Here is a 20,244-nt window from a genome sequence, read left to right as displayed (position 1 = left end):
GGCTGGTGAGGTGGCTTACACGCTGACCATAGGAGGACCTTAAAGTAGGGGAATCCAAAGTTTCGAATAGCTTGCCACGTCACAGAAGACAAGGGGAGAAGGAAATGTTAGTATATAGGCTAGGGATGAATCCTAGCATAGTCACTCCGACGCTCAAGTTAGTTTTGGGGCTAAATCTGAGTAACTGTGAAAATAGTGGTTGGAGAGCTTACTTGCGCGTGGAGAAGGGACCTCTTATATAGTACCTTTGCCCTTGGCCCACGTAATGAGACGTCTTATCATGATAATATAACCCTTAGGGTACATTTGGTTCAAATCATCATGTATAACCTTGGTTATGTGATTACCAAGTAATCACATAACCAAGGTGATCAGGAATAAAACATAACCTATTAAGTGTTTGGTTCAACTTAGGTTGTGCAACCACTTAATTTTACATTTACTAATTTACTCATTGACCTTTTTAATTAATTTAATTAAATAAAAACCTTATTCTCTCTTCTCTCCCGTGACTTCTCTTCTCCCCCTCTTCGCTGCCGCCGCTAAACAGAAAAAGGGGAAAAGGGGCTTCCCCTTTTTCTTCTTGTCGTCGCCGACCAGCCACACAACACGTGACTTCTCTTCTCCCCCTCTTCGCTGCTGCCGCTGAACAGAAAAAGGGGAAAAGGGGCTTCCCCTTTTTCTTCTTGTCGCCGCCGACCAGCCACACAACACGTGACTTCTCTTCTTCCCCTCTTCGCTGCTACCGTTGAACAGAAAAAGGGGAAAAGGGGCTTCCCCTTTTTCTTCTTGTCGCCGTCGACCAACCACACCAACAGTGGTTGTCGTCGCCACGCAACACCAAGGAATGGAAGGGGCTGCCCTCTTCTAGCCGCCGACCAAAGAAGAGCTTTCTAAAGAAGCTGCCCTCTTCTAGCCGCCGGCCAAAGAAGAGCTTTCTAAGCTGCTGCTCCTCCTCTAAAGAAGCTGCCCTCTTCCAGCCTGGCTTGCCGTCCAAGCCTGCTGCTCTCATCAAAGAAGAAGGCTAGCAGCAGAGTCAAAGACGAAGGAAAACAGAATTAATTCTGTTATCTTTATGGCTTCGGGCAAAGAGGAGAGAGAATTGTGGAGGGTAATTTTGGGGGAAAAAAATGATAACCCCGGAATCGTCCAAAACCTTATATTTCGGAGGTAATGCAATTCCGGGTTGCATGCCGACTTTGCTGATGTGGCGGGAATTGCTTATTACCAGGAATCCCTGATTACCCAAACCAAACAATGTTTTTATTGATAACCTACCAAGGTTATCAACGATATCTCCCAACCAAACACCCTCTTAATGTAATTAGTCTTACCCTCATGCCTAAACAATACATGATTGTCCCATCATAGGGATGGTAGGGATGTATCCAGTATGGGTTGCAAAGATATATTTTAGGAATTTGTTGATAAACTTCTGCGTGACATTAAATGAGACAATAGGGGCAAAATGGACTAACGGTGTCACGCCCTGGGGGAGTCTCTACTGGTGAAATTTTGACAGTATCTCCTCTATACGGGTGACAATTTGAAACTTGTCTACACAACCCTCAGAGCCTCTCAATCCTTTGTCAACACGGCCGGAACATATACAATACAATAAATGAACATTCCATGCAGTTTATAATAAATCATCCTCCGGTTGACTACACAACCACGCAGTTTATAATAATACCTACTCCACTATAGCGAGGAAAGCACAACACAACGGAAAACCTTCACAGCGGAAAACATGGACAACATACCCAAATTACGATATAAAATCCACGAGTGCAAGGCACACGCATCACCAGTATGTATATACATAACATGAAAACAAAGGCTGAAAACAAAAAACCGTCACAACACGGAGTGGGGACTAGCGACTGGAACCTCCTGACAATTTCAATTTGAAATAGGAAAATAAAGCAACGGGGTAAGTTCAATGAACTCAGCGGGTATCAAACTGACATGCATAATAAGTTATAGCTATCAGTAATAATCATGTAGTACAGTCTCCTGATCTATAATAGGAAATGTGAAAACTGAACAAGGAGAGAAGCTGTACTCACCAGGACCTCCTATCCGGATATAAGGGTCGTCAGACCAAATACCTCATGTCTCCTATATGCATGTCAATTATATGCAACCACCAAAATACAACATCCAAAAGGTAACAATCACAAACAATAAATACAATCCATGCATATGATGCAAATGTCCTGGTCACCCCTGACAAAAACTGCCACACACCCTGTCTGATAAACCACTAATCCATGAGTGGTTGTGTGTGCAGATCATGTAACTGGCGATGTGCTCAACAACAATGGAGCCGACAATCGCTCAGCATGCAATCATGCAAAATGATGCATGACACTAAGCGTGTAAAACCTGAAATATCAACCTCCTCATAATGTGTACCAAGAAGGATACCAAGTCCATAACAATAATCTAGGTACACATGCCAGATAATAAACTAGGTACGCAAACAAAGTATATCTAGTAGCTATATCTGTATCTGGTAATGCGTTGTATGTCACTACATATGTACACATGGCAAGAATTAAGAGGGCATACATATAAATGCACAACAAATAACAAAATAGACACATTACGAGTATCAAGTAGTGACATACTAAGCAGATATAAACATAACTATTGGCACTAGTTATAACCTACTAAGCATATCAGAATGACAATATCAAAAGAGATAAGTCAAAGGTACCCGCCTTAGATATAACACGTGCCAATACTACTCCCCACGTCAAGCAGCTCGTCGCAAGTCAAAGTCCTGAAACAACACATTTAATTATACAACTCCCACATATACTAAAGAGGCTAAACTGAGAATCTATCCAAAAACATAGAAACCCTAGTTCAGTCATTATCCTTGGTTAACTAAACAAAAATCAGATCCAACCCGAACCCTAGTTTAAAATCCAACATCTAACCTCAATATCCAGAAATGAACCAATCCTTTGCTCACAATTAACACTTCAAATTTTCAAGACTAGAATCAATCTCATACAACAACCAAAACGATGGATTTAAATTTGGTATTAATCCACTTCCATATGATTCTTACCTCAATTCAGAACCGCAGCTGCTCAGTGAAGAAAACAGAATGCTATCATGAGGTTGCTGGCGGAAACAAAGCTGGAGCTACTGTTGGAAACAAGAAACGCCACTACTCTCCAGACAATGACTTCACGTCAACACCATAACCAGACTTAATACCCAGATCAACAGCTAGGGTAGAACACCTACCTACCTACTTGAGATGGAGCAACCGAATACCCCCCAAATCTAGATCCGCAACTTCCTTTCCGACCAAATTGATGTTGATCCACGATAGAGGAGATCTGCGACGGAGCTAATGCACAGCGATGATGAAATCAAGCGTAGAAGATGAATCGGCTGAAGTGCTGTGTTCGAAGACGGAGCTGCGGTGCACAGAGGTACAGGAGATCGAGTCTAGGGCTAAGATCCCCTTTCTTGGCCGAAGATTTGCTCACACGAGGCAGTGACCCGAAGAGGGAAATGCATCGGCAATGGACCTAGGGCACGGATAACAACCAAAAACGCGGCCACAGTGAGAAAGATGATCCAATCAAGAGCATCCACTCACCGTTAGGGCACGGATCGACGGTGGCTGCCGGCGCGATCGGGCGGCAGCGATCCAGTAGGGGTGGCGCAGCATGAGGGAAGGGAGAGGGCGAGGCAATGCAAATGAGGAGAAGAAGCTTGGCTGGCGGTTTTGTACGCGCGGAAGAGGAGGTGTCGCATGATGGCGCGATCGGTTTGGGAAGACGGAAAGGTCAGCATCGCAAGAGGGGAAGAGAAGACGGCATCGGGTGAAGGAGGAAACTGCTCGTCCCTCGGACATCGAGCCCGTCGGCTCCCTCCCGTGTCGTCTTTCTCGCTAGCTGCTTCTTTCGTTTGACTTCATATGCTCCTAAGGGTACGTTTGGGGTACGTTTGATTCAAGTTATCATGTATAACTTTGGTTATGTGATTACCTAATAATCACATAACCAAAGTTATAGGGAATAAAACATAACCAAATGTTATTTGGTTCAACCTAGGTAATACAACAAAAACTTATTTGTTTGAAGGTTTTAATAAATACCCTAATTTAATATTTTACTGTATTACTCTCAGTTACAAAATCAATTATACATAATAATATTATTATTATTATTTTTTTTTTACTTTTCTTTTTTCGATATATTTTTTTACTTTTTTATGTGTTTTTTTTTAATGTTTTTATATTTTTTATATTATTTATATTTATATTTTTTATTTTTTTATATTTTTTTTATTTTAATTTTAATTTATTATTTTATTTTTATTTTTAAAATTTTTATAATTTTTTAAAAAATTTTAATTTTTTAATTTTTTATTTTTAAAATTTATATTTTTTAAATTTTTTTTATTTTTTAAAAAAATATTTATTTTAAAAAAATAAATTTTAAAATTTTTTAAACATTTTTTATATTTTTTTATATTTTTTCTCTTTTTTCCATATTTTTTCTTATCGAAGGGCATTTTTGGTAAAAAAAATTTGTTAACCCTGGAATCAAGAAAAATCTTAGTTTTCTGAGGTTTTCCGATTCCGGGCTGGATGACCCTTTTGCTGACGTGTTGGGCATGAAACATTACTCGGGAATCATCGAATACCTAAACCAAACAAGGTTTTTATTGATAACTTTGTATGGATAACCAAGGTTATCAAGAATAACCCCGAACCAAACGCACCCTAAGTTCCTATACACTTAGACACAGGAGTTAAATACCAATAGGACCTAACATGACTTGGTTGATTACATTAAAACTACCTTGGGATACTTACAATCTCTCATTTTTTTGATGTAAACAACCCAAGTTAAGTTACGGTAAAAAAACATAAACAAATAATAACAAGATAAATTTTACAAAAATAATAATGTGAAAAAATTAATTATACCCTCCCCTAGATTTGATCTCTTCTCCACCTTTGATCCCATAAAAAATGAGATATTTTTAAAATAAATTAAAAATAAATCTAAAACAAAGTCTAAGGGAAAACATTATTTTCCAGAAAATTATGATTTTTTTCATAAAAAAAATAATTTAATAGAAAATATTTTAAAATTTTTGTACAGATAAGTGATGAAAATTTCTTTATCAGAAAAATTAAATTCTAAATAATTTCTAACAGAAATTTTGACAAACAATTTATTTGAAAGCATTAGATAATTTTTAATTAAATGCTTAACAGTTAGTCAATTAAATATTCATTTCAGTAATTGACTTCCAGACTGTGACGAGACATTAGTGTTGGTGCAATATCCCGTAAGTCAAGGTTGACCTGGTTGATCAAGCTTGAGTCTTGGTTTGGGTTTCGATGTTTGACAATATATTGGGTTTCGATAATATGGGCAATGCAGGTGCAGTTGTTCATTTGGGGAGATTGTGGATATAATTCCCGTTTGGTCAAGGTTGACCAGTTGAGATGTGAAGGAGAGTCAAGTAGGTCAAGGTTGACCAATTGAGATGTGAAGGAGAGTCAAGTAGGTCAAGGTTGACCGGATACTTGACTGGAAAATCCTGGTGAGTGAAGCCAGGTGGAAGACCTAGTGAGTGAAGCTAGGCAGAGAGGAAAATCCTGGTGAGTGAAGCCAGGTGAAAGACCTAGTGAGTGAAGCTAGGCAGAGAAGAAAATCCTAGTGAGTGAAACTAGGTGAAAGACCTGGTGAGTGAAGCCAGGCATAAGAAAAATCCTGGTGAGTGAAGCCAGGTGAAAATCCTAGTGAGTGAAACTAGGTGAAAGACCTGGTGAGTGAAGCCAGGCAGAAGAGAAGTCCTAGTGAGTGAAGCTAGGCAAAAGGAAAGTCCTAGTAAGTGAAGCCAGGCAAGGGAAATCCAGATGGGTCAAGGTTGACCAGACATCTAGTGGAAGTCCAAGTAGGTCAAAGGGATTGACCGGATATTTAGCACGAGGAGAAAAGTCCAAGTGGGTCAAATGAATTGACCAGACACTTGGTAAGGGAGTCCTAGCAGGTCAAGGGTGACCGGATGCTAGGCACGATGAACCAACAGGTCATGGTTGATCAGATGTTGGTTTAGGAGACTTTAGACTTGATTTTAGGGAGAAATCATGAGCTGGATCGATTGGGCGAGTCTTCGCGACAACCTCCTCCCAATCGATCAGTGGATCGATTGGGACAAGTGCGCAATCGCACAGAACAGCGCTGGATCGATCAGCCGATCGATCCAGAGCTCCCAATTGATCAGTGGATCGATTGGGGAGTGCGATCTTCGCATGATAAGCCTTGGATCGATCAGCTGATCGATCCAAGCAATTCCTAAGAGCTCAGAGGCACTCTGAATCGATCAGCCGATCGATCCAAAGTCTCTCCGATCGATTGGGAGCAATCCAATCGATCGGGATCCGACCATTGGCATCGTTTATAGCTACAGGCATTCGATTCCATTAGACAGCACTTGCAGAACTTCACCGATTCATCTCAGATCTTCACCAGCAACTCCACAACATCTCTTGAGGTTCAGATCGCCAGTTCTTGAAGGATCTTGGAGAGACATCCAAGTCAAGAGGCGAGAACACAACAAGAAGGAGAAGCTAGGGTTAGGGTTTTCGGTTGTAAAACCTGTAAAATTTCTTGTATTTGTTTTTCCCTTTGCTTTCTTCTTGTATCGAGAGATTGTAGAGCTTCTCTGCCTTTGGTAATTACCATAAAGGAGTGTTATTCATAGTGGAGGGTGCATGAGTGTGTGGATCCTTGGATTAGTCACCTCTTGTGAGGTGGATACCAAGTAAAATCCATTTGTTACCATTGTTGTAGTTGTTTCTTGTATTTCCGCTGCACATCTTTGAAGAAACAAGCAACGTCGCACGAAGATCGCACCGAGCTATTCACCCCCCCCTTCTAGCTACATTTTGGTCCCAACAATTAGACTTTTTTGATTATTAGAATAACAACCACTTCTAAACAAAGTCTTTTAAAGAAATTAAATATTTAATTTTCTTTCTAAAAGCCTTAGGTTTAACTTTTAAACAATTTTAATTTTAAAGAAAACACAGGACATACAAAAAAAATTTAACCTAAATATGATTTTGGAACCGAAAATAGATTCCTTCCTACAGGATTAATAAAAAATTTCTTAGGAACATATTTCTGTGATATTTTTCTAATTTGGCTTTTATGGTATTTAAAATGTCAATTTAATCCATTATATCTTCTAGCTTGTTGAATATGTGAGCATGCACTATTTTTTAACTCTTCTATTTCTGCTTTCAATTTCTCGTTTTCCCTTTTCATCTTGTCAAAATCTTCCAACCGATAAGATGTTGCTAGAATTCCTTTTAATTCATCATTTTCCTTTTCTAATCTACAAGAATTTTTCGACAATATTTTTATAAATTGAAATAATTTATCAGGAAGTAGAGATCGTACCTGACTTACCTTGTCGATCCATAATCTGAAGCTCCCCCTGAAGTGCTGCTTCCTTCTGATATCGCTCCCCCTTCATTGATGCTCTCAATGCTCATTTCGGATGAGCTTGCTTCATCTTCATCTTCTTGATGACTTGCCACTAGCGCAAGTTCGGCGATGACTTCGATCTTAGATTCGGACGACATTTCATCCATGTCGCATTTAGATTATGATGTTTTGTCTGGACTGGTCTTTTGTCCTTTTTCTTGTCCTTGTCCTTGTCATTACTTTTCAATTTAGGGTAGTTATCTTTCAAGTGACCTTCTTTATTGTAGTGGTAGCATCTTACTTTTCTTCTTCTTCTTCCACCCTGCACTTGATTAACTTTGTTATTTTTAAATAACTTGTTAAATTTCCTTACCATGAACGCCATTTCGTCATCATTGAAAGAAGATTTAAAATTTGGTTCGTCCATTTTTTGCCTTTAAGACAATGTTGTGCTTGAGCTCCTTCTTCAAATCTGCACATCTCGTTTCATGAACTTCAAAAGTTGAAAACAACTCTTCTAAAACACTTACTTCTAGATCCTTGGAGATATAATAAGCATCTACTAATGATACCCATTTAGTAGTTCTAGGAAATGCGTTAAGCGTGTACCTTAGCGAATCTTAGTTGGTTATCTTTTCTCCGAGATTCGTGAGTCTGGTGATAAGTTTCTTGATTGTTGAGTGAAGGTGTGTAATGGTTTCGCCTTCTTCTAATTGGAGGTTGCTGATCTGGTTCCGGAGCATATCCCATCTTGCAAGTTTAGCCTCTGAGGTCCCTTCGTGTAGTTCCAAGAATTTCTCCCAGAGCTCCCTGGCTGACTCGTAGGCTCTAATCCGGTTGACTTCTTGAGGTGGCATAAAGCTAAGCAGATGAAACTCTACTTTGTCGTTTGCCATGAAATCAGCTTGCTCCTTTTTCGTCCATTGGTATTCTTCTTTGCCCTCTGGTGCTAGAAAACCAAACTTCATGATTAGTAATAAATCAAAATCTGTCTTAAAGAATACCTCCATCTTTTTCTTACAATTTACGAATTTCCATCTCTTGTGCTTCGATCGACGGTTAGTACTCTTGAAGCAACCTCGCTCTGATACCAATTGTTGGTCCCCTGGCGGTCGGCTAGGAGGGGGGGTGAATAGCCTTGCAAAATTTAAAACGAACCTTTCTTGAAACTTGCAGCTTGATTAACACAATCACTTGTACGAAAAAGAAATAATAAGCAAATTAAAGAAAAGATAAGAGGTACTGAAAGTTACTTGGTTTGCAATAAGAGGATTGCTAATCCAAGGCAAGAAAAGATCACTAAAGTCTCCTTATAGCGGAAAAGGCTCTTACAGCAGTCAAATCTCACAACTATAAAGCTAAAGTTAAATTAAATCAATTACAAGTGTTGATCTAAGCTACTGGAATTAGGGTTGTATTTATGGCCCTGATCGTGGCGTCTAGAAGGGTTCCAGGCCCCTAGAGGGGATAAAATTTTATCCTCGTCACAACGGGACATGCCACATCACATTTGGATAAGAATTCAAGTTTGGACGTGCGAAACCAAAAGTCAACTTTTAGTTGACTTTTTGGTCCGAGTCTTCCGCTCCCACTCGCTTGGCTCCGGGTCTTCCACTCTGGTTCCGCTCGCTTGGGTGATTTCGGTCATCTGGAATAGGGCTCACCTGAACCCATCTTCCAGCCTTATCGAGTGACCTTCCGCTCTGGCTTCTCGTCCCTCGAAAATACCGCGCGCCTCCTTCTCATACATCAGCGTACTCTTCCATAGCGCCTCGTCCCTCGGACGCACTGAGATCGTCGGCTCCCTCCCGTGGTGTCATTCTCGCTAAATGCATCTTTCACTCGACTTCCTGTACTCATAAGTTCCTGCACACTTAGATACAGGGGTTAAATACCAATAGGACCTAACCTGACTTGGTTGATCATATCAAAATTACCTTGGGGTACTTACACTATTTTTATTTTGTCAAAATCTTATAATTGACAAGATGTTGCTAAGGTTAGTTTTAGTTCCTCATTTTCTCCTTTAATTTTTCTATTTTTAATTTCTAATTTACAGGAATTTTTTGACAATATTTTTATAAGCTTAAATAACTGGTCAGGATGTAGAGACCGTACATAACTTAACTTGTTGATTTCTGATGCTCCCCTTGTAGAGCTGCTTTCCTATGATGTTTCTCCCCCTTCATCGATGGTTTTGATGCACATTTTGGAAGAGATTGTTTTGTCTTCTTCTTATAGGTGACATGCCATCAACACAAGTTCGACGTAGGCTTTGATTTTTGATTCTGATGAAATTTTGTCTCATGTCGTCTTTAGGTTCTTGTGCCTCTTCTGGGTTGGTCTTTTATCCTTGCTCTTGTCTTTATCCTTGCCCTTTATTTTTAGCCAATTATCTTTCACGTACCCTTCTTCATTGTAGTGGTAACATCTTACCTTTCTTTCCTTCTTTGACCTTGCACTTGATTGAAGTTATTAATTTTAAAGAACATTTTGAACTTTCTTACCAAGAATGTCATTTCATCATCAACAAGAGAGGTTTCAAATTCTGGTTCATCCACTTTTGCCTTTAGGGCAATGTTCTGCTTCATCCTCATTTTCCGATCTGCATTTCTAGATTAGTGAATTTCAAATGTTGAAAATAACTCCTCTAAATCACTTACCTCTAAGTCCCTAGAGATGAAATATGCATCTACTAGGGTTGACCATTTAGGAGTCCTAGGAGATGCATTAAGTATGTATCTTAGTGAATCTCGGTTGGTTACTTGTTTTCGAGATTTATGAGTCCGGTGATGAGTTCTTTGATCCTTGAATAGAGGTGTGCGGCGATTTTTCCTTTTTCTAACCAGTGGTTGTAGATCTAGTTCTGAAGTAGGTCTCGTTTAGCGAGTTTGGCTTCTGATGTACCTTCGTGTAACTCAGGAACTTCTCCTAAAGTTTCTTTGCTGATTCGTAGGCTCTGATTCTGTTGACTTCTTGTAGAGGTAGCACGCTCAGTAGATGAAATTCGGCTCATCCATTTGCTACGAAGTCTGCTTGCTCCTTCTTGGTCCATTGATATTCTTCTTTGTCCTTTGGTGCTACAAAACCATACTTTAATATTAATAATAAATCAAAATTCATTTTGAAGAAATACCTCTATCTTGTTGGTCCCTTTGGAGGCCGGCAAGAGGGGAGGGGTGAATTGCCCTACAAAATAAAACTCGAACCTTTCTCGGATTTCAACTATATAATGAACACTTGTAATAAATAGATAAAAGAGACTAAATAAAGAAAAGCAGACATCAGAGTTTTACTTGGTTTGCAATCAGGGGATTGCTAATCCAAGGAATGTAAGCGCACTATCTGATTCTCCTCTGGGCGGAGTAGCATCTTTACAACGTTGACAGCACAAATGAAAAGAACAGAATTGAAAGCACAAAAAGAATTGATTACAAGTGAGTTGTTTTGAAGCTTCTGGACCAAGGCTATATTTATAGCCTTGGTCGGGGCGCCTGGAAGGGTTCCGGGCGCCCTGGGGGGGATACAACTTATACCCCAACGTTTAGATCGAGTCAAAACTCAATCTGGTTAACTTTACTGCTCAGGGCGCCCCGGAGGGTTCCAGGCGCCCCGGAGGGCTCCGGGCGCCCCGGACTGCTCCGGGCGCCCTGGAGCCCAAAGTTAACAATGTTGACTTTTTCACCTCCGGTTCAGCTCGTCTCGGTCCGGGTCTTGTTCGCTCCGGCTCCGCTAGCTTGGGTGATCTCGGCCATCCGAAATAGGGTTCACCCGAACCAAAGTTCCGGCCTTCTCCTCGAGCAGCCTTCCTTCCCGGTTTCTCGTCCCTCGAACGCCGCGCACGTTCTTCTCGTCCACCGGTGTACTCTTCCGCGGTCACCTCGTCCCTCGGACGCATCAAGCCCGTCGGCTCTCTCCCCGTGTCGTCCTTCTCACTAGCCGCGTCTTCCGCTCGACTTCCTGTGTTCCTAAGCTCCTGCACACTTAGACACAAGGGTTAAACAAACGCAGGACCTAACTTAGCTTGTTTGATCACATCAAAACACCTTGGGGTTCCAACAACCTCCCCCTTTTTGATGTGAGCAACCCAAGTTAAGTTAGGGTAACCATATGCAATAAAAACGATTTATATCCAATAAGTCCAAATATTTTTCAATTGAAAAATTATAGTACCTCCCCCTAGACTTAACATACTACTCCCCCTTTGATCACATAAAAATTGGGGTTATAAATAAGTCTAAGGTAAATTCAAACAAAAACTTTAAGTGTAAAATATTTAATAATGTCTAAGTAAAATTCAATTTAAAGACACTCTTCAGAATTTTTCTTTCGAAAAAAACTTTAAGTAAAACATTATTTAGATAAAACAGTCATAAGTGTTAAAAAAATTCTAAGTCAATTTTAAAAAATTATAAGGCAATATTATCATAAAAAAAATTCTAAGATAACTTAAAAAAATTTTCTAAGTCAATTTTCAAAGATAATAAAAGATTTTAAAAAAAATTTAAATATTTTTTAACACAAATTAAATAACTCTTTTAAAGCATTAAGTAATTTAAATTAATGCTTTTTCAGTTAGTCAATTAAACTTTTCATTTCAATACTTGGCTTCCAGGTCGTGGCGAGGCACTAGGCCTTCTTGGTTATTGGAGCAACAACCACTTCCTTAGACAAAGCCTCATAAAGAAATTAGTTGTTTAATTTCCTTGCTGAAAATGCTAAGTCTAATTTTTAATTTTAAATTAAATAAGTTTTTGGAACCCAATAGAGGTTCCTACCTACAGGATTAACCAAATATTTCCTAGGTATATAGATTTTTGATATATTTCTAATTTGATTTTGATGAAATCTATAATACCAATTTAAACCTCCATAATTTCTAAAAGTAGAAATATTTGAACCATTAGATTTTTTTCAATCTTTCTATTTCTTCTTTTAGTTTTTCATTTTCAATTTTCAATTTTTCAAAATCCTCTATAAGACATGATTTTGCCAAAATTCTCTTTGTTTCTAAAATTTCATTTTCTAATTTGGCATTTTTATTTTCTAATTTATACATGGATTTAGTCATAGCTTTGATACCAAAGTAAAGTTCATCAGGGGGTAAGAGACATACCTCACTTACCATATCAGACTTGAAGCCTGAATCTCCCCTGCTTCGCTACTTCCATCTGAGGTCGCTCCACCTTCATCGATGCTGGGTTCTGATGTACTTTGTCCTTCATGGCTTGCCATCAGTGCAATCCCCGCATATTCTTGAGCTTCTGATTCAGATGAAAAAGTGTCATCCCAAGTTGCTTTTAGGTTGTGTTTCTTGGGTGTCTTCATTTTGACCTTCTTGAGTTCTGGGCAGTCTTCCCTTAGGTGTCCCTCCTTCTGACACTGGTAACACTGTACCTTTCTTCTACCTTTTTGATTCTTTTTATTCTGCATTTTAAATTTATTAGATCTAAAAAACTTTTTAAAGTTTCTTACCATGTACGCTTCTTGATCGTCTTCGGAGTCTGACTCGGGTTCATCCTTGTTGGTTGCGTTTAGCGCCATAGTCTGGGTTGTGTCCTTTGATATCTCTGCATATCTAGTTTCGTGTAATTCAAGGGTAGAAAACAACTCTTCTAAAGTACTTACCTCCAGGTCTTTTGAGATGTAGTAAACATCGACGATTGATGTCCACTCCGGAGTTCTTGGAAACGCGTTGAGCGCGTAGCGTATAGTGTCCCAGTTTGTTACCGTTTCACCAAGGTTTTCGAGACCAGTAACTAGTTCTTTTACCTTTGCATGTAGACCGGCTACTTTCTCACCTTTCTCCAGACGGATGTTCATGAGTTTGTTGCGGAGGATGTCCCTTCTAGCGAGCTTTGCTTCGGACGTGCCTTCGTGGAGTTCCAAGAACTTCTCCCAAAGTTCTTTAGCAGATAAGTAGTTTCTGATGCGGTTGACTTCTTGAGGCGGTAACACGCTCAGTAGGTGATGTTCCGCACGGCTGTTTGCTACCGACTCATTCTGCTCCTTCTTTGTCCAATCGCTCTCTTCTTTTTCTTTTCCATCTTTATCTATTGGAGCTACAAAACCATATTTCATAATAAACCGAATTTCAAAATCTGTTTTTAGGAATACCTTCATACGACGCTTCCAGTCTGCGAAGTCCCCCTCGAATTTTGGTGGGACGATACTTGGTCCGGCCATCTTGTTGCTTCTGTTAGGATCCTTCGTACTCGGCTAGAGAGGGGGGGTGTGAATAGCCGCCCCAAATCGATCGCGTTTCTTCCTACAATTCGTTAGCGCAGCGGAAAAACAAACAAGGAAACGAAAACAAGAAGATCAAACCTCAACACGTCGATGTAACGAGGTTCGGAGATGATACTCCTACTCCTCGGCGTGTCCGTAAGGTGGACGAAGCCTCTCAATCCGTCGGTGGATGAGTCCCCGGAGAACCGGCTAATAATATACTCCTTGTGGGTGGAGAAACCTCACCACAATCTTTTGCAACAGCAAACAAAGGAGTACAACAATAGAGACAACAAACAAGAACAATAGAAATTGTAAAACACTTGCTTGCCTCTTGTTGTCGATTGGAACCTTGATGAAGCGCTTCTCGGATCCAGCTAGAACACGGCGAAACTCACGCGAGCTTGGCGATGAGAGCTCAGAAAGCTCAAGAGCACACCGGCAAGTAGTCGAAGAGTAGAAGCTCAAGAAGAAAGGAAGTCCTCGCCCTGCCCTCAGCCCTTTATACCGCGAAGGAAGACAGGTGAAACTAGCCGAGAAGTTAGAACCTCGATCGGTCTACGGACCGATCAGACTGTCTTGATCGGTCCCGGACCGATCGATCGATCTGAAACCCTCATGCGTACTCGATCGATGCGTGGACCGATCAGATACCTGGATCGGTCCACGACCGATCCTAACTCCGCCGTGCTTCGCGACATCGTCTCTGATCGGTCCCCCGATCGGGACATCTGATCGATGCGTGGACCGATCACCGCCTCTTTCGCCTCTGTTTGGCGATCGGTCACCGATCGACAAGAAAACAGAGCTTCGATATCGATCGGTCATCGACCGATCGAGAAAAATATCCGGATCGGTCTGGTGACCGATCCAGAGCTTGGTTTTTGCCCAAACCAAGTCCCAAGACTTCCAAACCAATATCCGGTCAACCTTGACCTATTGGTATTTCATCCCTAGCATCTGGTCACTCCCTTGACCTGCTAGAACTCCCTGCCAAGTATCCGGTCAATCCCTTTGACCTACTTGGACTTTCCAACACCAGAAGTCCGATCATCCCTGATCCATCTGGATTTTCCCTTGCCTGGCTTCACTCACCAGGACTTTCAAATTCACCTAGCTTCACTCACTAGGATTTTCACCTGGATTCACTCACCAGGATTTCCCGACTGCCTGGCTTCACTCACCAGGACTTTTCCCCGTGCCAAACTCCCTGTTTGGACTTTCCCCGTGCCAAGTCTCCATACTTGGACTTTTCACGTGCCAAGCTCCCTGCTTGGACTTTTCCAGTGCCAAGTCTCCATACTTGGACTTTTCCAGTGCCAAGCTCCCTGCTTGGACTTTTCCAGTGCCAAGCTCCCTGCTTGGACTTTTCCGTGCCAAGTCTTCATACTTGGACTTTTCCCGAATCAGGTCAACCAGGTCAACCTTGACCTACGGTTGCACCAATAATCTCCCAAACATCTATTCTTGTCCCACATCAAGAATAGAACTCTCTCACGAGTGTCAAACATCAACATGCAACACAACTAGGTCAACCTTGACCTAAGGTTGCATCGACAATCTTCCCAAGTCAAACATCAAAATACAACTCGAGTCACGTCAACTCGAGTCGGGTCAACCAGGTCAACCTTGACCTAAGGTTGCACCAACAATCTCCCCCTTTTTGATGTTTGACAAAACCATAATCAAGTTAGGTTAACCCGATAACCTAACTTAGGTTTTCAATCATCTTTCAATGTCCAATGTTCTTTCCTTGAACATTCTCTGGACATTCTCCCCTTAGGTTAACCCGATAACCTAACTTGGGTTCTCCAATAATTCTCCCCCTTTTTGACATACATCAAAAAGAATTCCAATGTTCTTCCTTGAACATTCCTTGACATTCTTTCCCTAGCTTAGGTTAACCCGATAACCTAACTTGGGTTCTCCAATAATTCTCCAATGAACACTCTCCCCTTTTTGACACACATCAAAAAGAAAAAGGAGAGTATCAAGGTCAAGAATTTCTTCCTAATGAAAGTCTCATACCTTTCATTGAAACTCTTAATTTCCCCCTTGATACTAAACTCAACAATCAATTTAGTGATAATCCCATATCACTAATCCTCAAAAGTCTTAAGGAGTACAAACTCCCCCTAAAAGTCAACTCCTCTTGACAATTAGGTAAAACTCCCCCTAAAGGTCAACTCCCCCTTGACCATTGCACCAACAATGTCTGTGTGAGTTCCAAACCTTTAGAAATTCATAAAACCCAACTTCTAGTTGAACTTTCAGACAACAGACTGAAATCAGGCAAGTTGGCACGCCCTGATCGGTCACCGGACCGATCAGGACTCCTCTGGATCGGTCCAGTGACCGATCACAACTTACCTGGATCGGTCCCCAGACCGATCCAGACTCTGATAGGCAGATTTCTGAAATTTCCTTCCCGAAATTCAGAAACTCCTAGAAAATTCCAGAAAATTCGAAAAATTGTGAAATTTTGAGGATACATTCCTCATAACATATACTATCATGGAAAAATAGTTTTAGATGAAAATAACTTCCATTTTCAAATCTTGATACAAAATTCAAAAACTTTGAAATAGTTCAAAGTTAAGTCAACTTTGTATCACAATATTCAATGATGAATGCTATCACTAGGAAAGCTTCATCAAGGTTTTTCAAAACAATTTTGAAATGATTTCAAACCCTTTAATTTGGGACCACAATCTTAGGGCTATATGCACATGACTTGTACACAAGCTTTCCCTATGATCCCAATTTTCTTGAATTAGGCTCATCTAGGTACAAGAACTATGCACCTTGATCCTAACTCATGATCCTAATATCTCACACACATTTAAAGTGTATCAACACACATCCAAGTCAATTTTGATGTGAGATATGGGTTTAGGTATCTTAGACTAAGGTCTCATGCATTTTCTAAACACAAATTTGATCTCAATATCAAAGTGTGTTTTTCATCCTTAAATCAATTCAATTGATTACTAATGCAAGAGATGATGACATGGCATAAAATGGTATCATCAATGAAAACATGTGCCAATGTCATGATGTCATGGCATAAAGTTTGAAACGAAACTAACACATGACATATAGATAACCTAAGCATTATCATGACATTTCAAATGATAATAAAATAAATATGATGTCATGGCATGGCATATGGCAACCAATCATGGCAAGTTAGCACAAATAAAATACCTAAATCCCTATCTAAGTATCCTTAGCCTTAGCTAACTTAAAATCTAACCCTAGATTGCCCATATATCCCTAAGAGAAACCAAAATCCCAATTATGGTATTTCTCTAGGTTTTCCTCAAATTGTGCCACTTAAGATTAAAAATGATATTTCCACCATTAGGCGCATTTAGCTCTTCAAAGGAGTAAATGATAATTCCATTTCATTTTCAAAAGTTCTCAAAACCTTGAAAATGCTCCTTGAGTGTCAATTTCCTCAAAGTTGGGTTAACTACCCTTCTTATTGGAGTTGACACTCTCTAACCCATTTATGGGGTAGAGAAGATGCTCCTAGGAACCCAATACCTATTTGAGCTCATTGGGTTCACTAAATATTCACTAGGGATAACTTCCCTAGCAACCCTCCTAATGACCCTCTTAGGCTTTAAAGCCTTGGTCATTTGGTTCTCATCAAGGTCAACTATAGGGGTGACTCCCCTTGTGACCTTGGTAATGGTCTTCCTAGCCCTAGGTTTTGTTCCATAATCGAATGGAACATTATGATAAGTGAGCTTGACCATTTGGGACTTAGGTTTGTGACCCAAACCTTTCTTGTCCTTGGACTTGGGTTTTTGACTCTTAAACCCTAGAGATGACTTCTCCATGTTCTTAAGAGTCTTTTCCAAGGTATCAAGTCTTGACTTCAAGACTTGATTCTCCTTCTCTAATACCTCAATTTTTGATTTATCACTCTTCCTTGAGGTATTCCTAGGCATATGTCTAGTTGATTTAGGATTCCTACCTAGGTTATCCTTAGCCTTAGATGGGTTGATCCTAGGGTTAGCCTTTCTAGAATTATCCTTATCTAGATTCATATGTTTAGCTCCTAAGCACATGTATTGATTCCTAAGGTTATCATGCTTGTTATTATCGACAAGTGCAATAAAATTCCTAGCATGCATTTTATTAGAATTGCAAAAATGAACCTTAGAGGTTACCTTAGGGTTTGCCTTAGCTCCCCCTTTACATGTGTTTGGCCTCTTGTCCTTGTGAGGTTGCCTCCCCCTTGGACATTGACTCCTATAGTGTCCCCTTTGCTTGCATTGGAAGCACACGATGTGCTCCTTGCCCTTGCGTTTCGGGACTCCGGCTTCCTTGACCTTTGGCGCCGGTGGAGTCTTTCTTACCCTCTTTGGACACTTACTCTTGTAATGTCCATGTTCCCTACACTCAAAGCACATAATGTGTAATTTAATTGAGCTTAAATTGCTTGAGTTACCTAGGGTCGAGGGTGGATGCGAGCTCTCTTCTTCATCCCTTTCGGAGGTAGAAGCTTCTTCTTCTTGCTCCGAACTTGAAGAAGAACTCTCCTCCTCTTCGTCCTTAGATGTTGAGTAACCCTCAACTTCTAATTCCTCTCCTCCATGATGTGAGCTACTTGACTCACTATGCTCCTCTTCATGGCTTGAAGTGGAGCTCTCCTCATGGTACTTGGCCAAGTTATCCCACAACTCCTTGGCATTGTTGTATTTACCTATCTTACACAAAATATTAGTAGGTAATGAAAATTCAATTGTTTTCGTTACCTCTTCGTTGATTTCGGATTTGTGAATTTGTTCTCCGGTCCACTCCTTCTTCTCAAAAGGTTTTCCTTCCCTATCCACCGGAGGAGAAAAGCCTTCTTGTACACAAAACCAATTCATTATGTTAGTCATAAGAAAGTACTTCATCCTTACCTTCCAATACGCGAAGTCGCCGCATTCGTAGAAGGGTGGAATGGTGACGTCTTCTCCATAGAGATCCATTCTCTAGCTTTGCTCCCACGGGTGTTGATCCGATGAAGAGCGACCTCGCTCTGATACCACTTGTTAGGATCCTTCGTACTCGGCTAGAGAGGGGGGGTGTGAATAGCCGCCCCAAATCGATCGCGTTTCTTCCTACAATTCGTTAGCGCAGCGGAAAAACAAACAAGGAAACGAAAACAAGAAGATCAAACCTCAACACGTCGATGTAACGAGGTTCGGAGATGATACTCCTACTCCTCGGCGTGTCCGTAAGGTGGACGAAGCCTCTCAATCCGTCGGTGGATGAGTCCCCGGAGAACCGGCTAATAATATACTCCTTGTGGGTGGAGAAACCTCACCACAATCTTTTGCAACAGCAAACAAAGGAGTACAACAATAGAGACAACAAACAAGAACAATAGAAATTGTAAAACACTTGCTTGCCTCTTGTTGTCGACTGGAACCTTGATGAAGCAGCAGCTTCTCAGATCCAGCAGCTAGAACACCAGCAGGAAACTCACGCAGAGCTTCAGCAGCGATGAGAGCTCAGCAAAGCTCAAGAGCACACCAGCAGCTCAGTAGTCGAAGAGCAGAAGCTCAAGAAGAAAAGAAGGGATTCGCCCTGTAGAAGCCCTCAGCCCCTTTATACCTGCGAAGGAGAAACAGCGAAGAAACTAGCCGTTGCGTCGCAACGGCTAGAACTCTGATCGGTCTACGGACCGATCAGGACCTGTGCTGATCGGTCCCCAGACCGATCAGTCAGTGCACAGAGCCTACTGTGCGTACTCTGATCGGTCTGTGGACCGATCAGGACACAGCTGGATCGGTCCACAGACCGATCCTAACTCTGGCTGTGCTTCCGCGACATCGTCTCCTGATCGGTCCCCAGACCGATCAGGACATGGCCTGATCGGTCTGTGGACCGATCAGCCTGACTAGACCGATCAGTAACCGAACAGAGAGCTTCTGTTCGGTATCTGATCGGTCATCAGACCGATCAGAGAAAACAAGGTATCACTGGATCGGTCTGGTGACCGATCCAGAGCTTGGTTTTTGCCCAAACCAAGTCCCAAGACTTCCAAACCAATATCCGGTCAACCTTGACCTATTGGTATTTCATCCCTAGCATCTGGTCACTCCCTTGACCTGCTAGAACTCCCTGCCAAGTATCCGGTCAATCCCTTTGACCTACTTGGACTTTCCAACACCAGAAGTCCGATCATCCCTGATCCATCTGGATTTTCCCTTGCCTGGCTTCACTCACCAGGACTTTCAAATTCACCTAGCTTCACTCACTAGGATTTTCACCTGGATTCACTCACCAGGATTTCCCGACTGCCTGGCTTCACTCACCAGGACTTTTCCCCGTGCCAAACTCCCTGTTTGGACTTTCCCCGTGCCAAGTCTCCATACTTGGACTTTTCACGTGCCAAGCTCCCTGCTTGGACTTTTCCGGGGCCAAGTCGCCATACTTGGACTTTTCCGGCCAAGCTCCATCTGTTCCAAGCTCCCTGCTTGGACTTTTCCGTGCCAAGTCTTCATACTTGGACTTTTCCCGAATCAGGTCA

The 20,244-nt window shown here is 41.2% G+C and overlaps 1 long non-coding RNA gene across 1 annotated transcript; it reads right to left on the bottom strand.

The window, feature by feature from the left end:
- Positions 1-2,720: 2,720 nt before the first annotated feature.
- On the bottom strand, positions 2,721-3,927 carry LOC122020774. The gene is made up of 3 exons (XR_006122327.1): positions 3,265-3,927; positions 3,083-3,184; positions 2,721-2,788 (listed from the first exon to the last, which is right to left on the bottom strand). It is a non-coding gene; the product is annotated as an uncharacterized LOC122020774 (long non-coding RNA).
- Between the last annotated feature and the right edge of the window lie 16,317 nt (positions 3,928-20,244).

Source organism: Zingiber officinale, chromosome 9A (assembly GCF_018446385.1).
Source record: "Zingiber officinale cultivar Zhangliang chromosome 9A, Zo_v1.1, whole genome shotgun sequence".
Lineage (NCBI taxonomy): Eukaryota > Viridiplantae > Streptophyta > Magnoliopsida > Zingiberales > Zingiberaceae > Zingiber > Zingiber officinale.
Note: the sequence above shows the minus strand (reverse complement) of the source record. Positions and strands in the feature narration are given on the sequence as shown.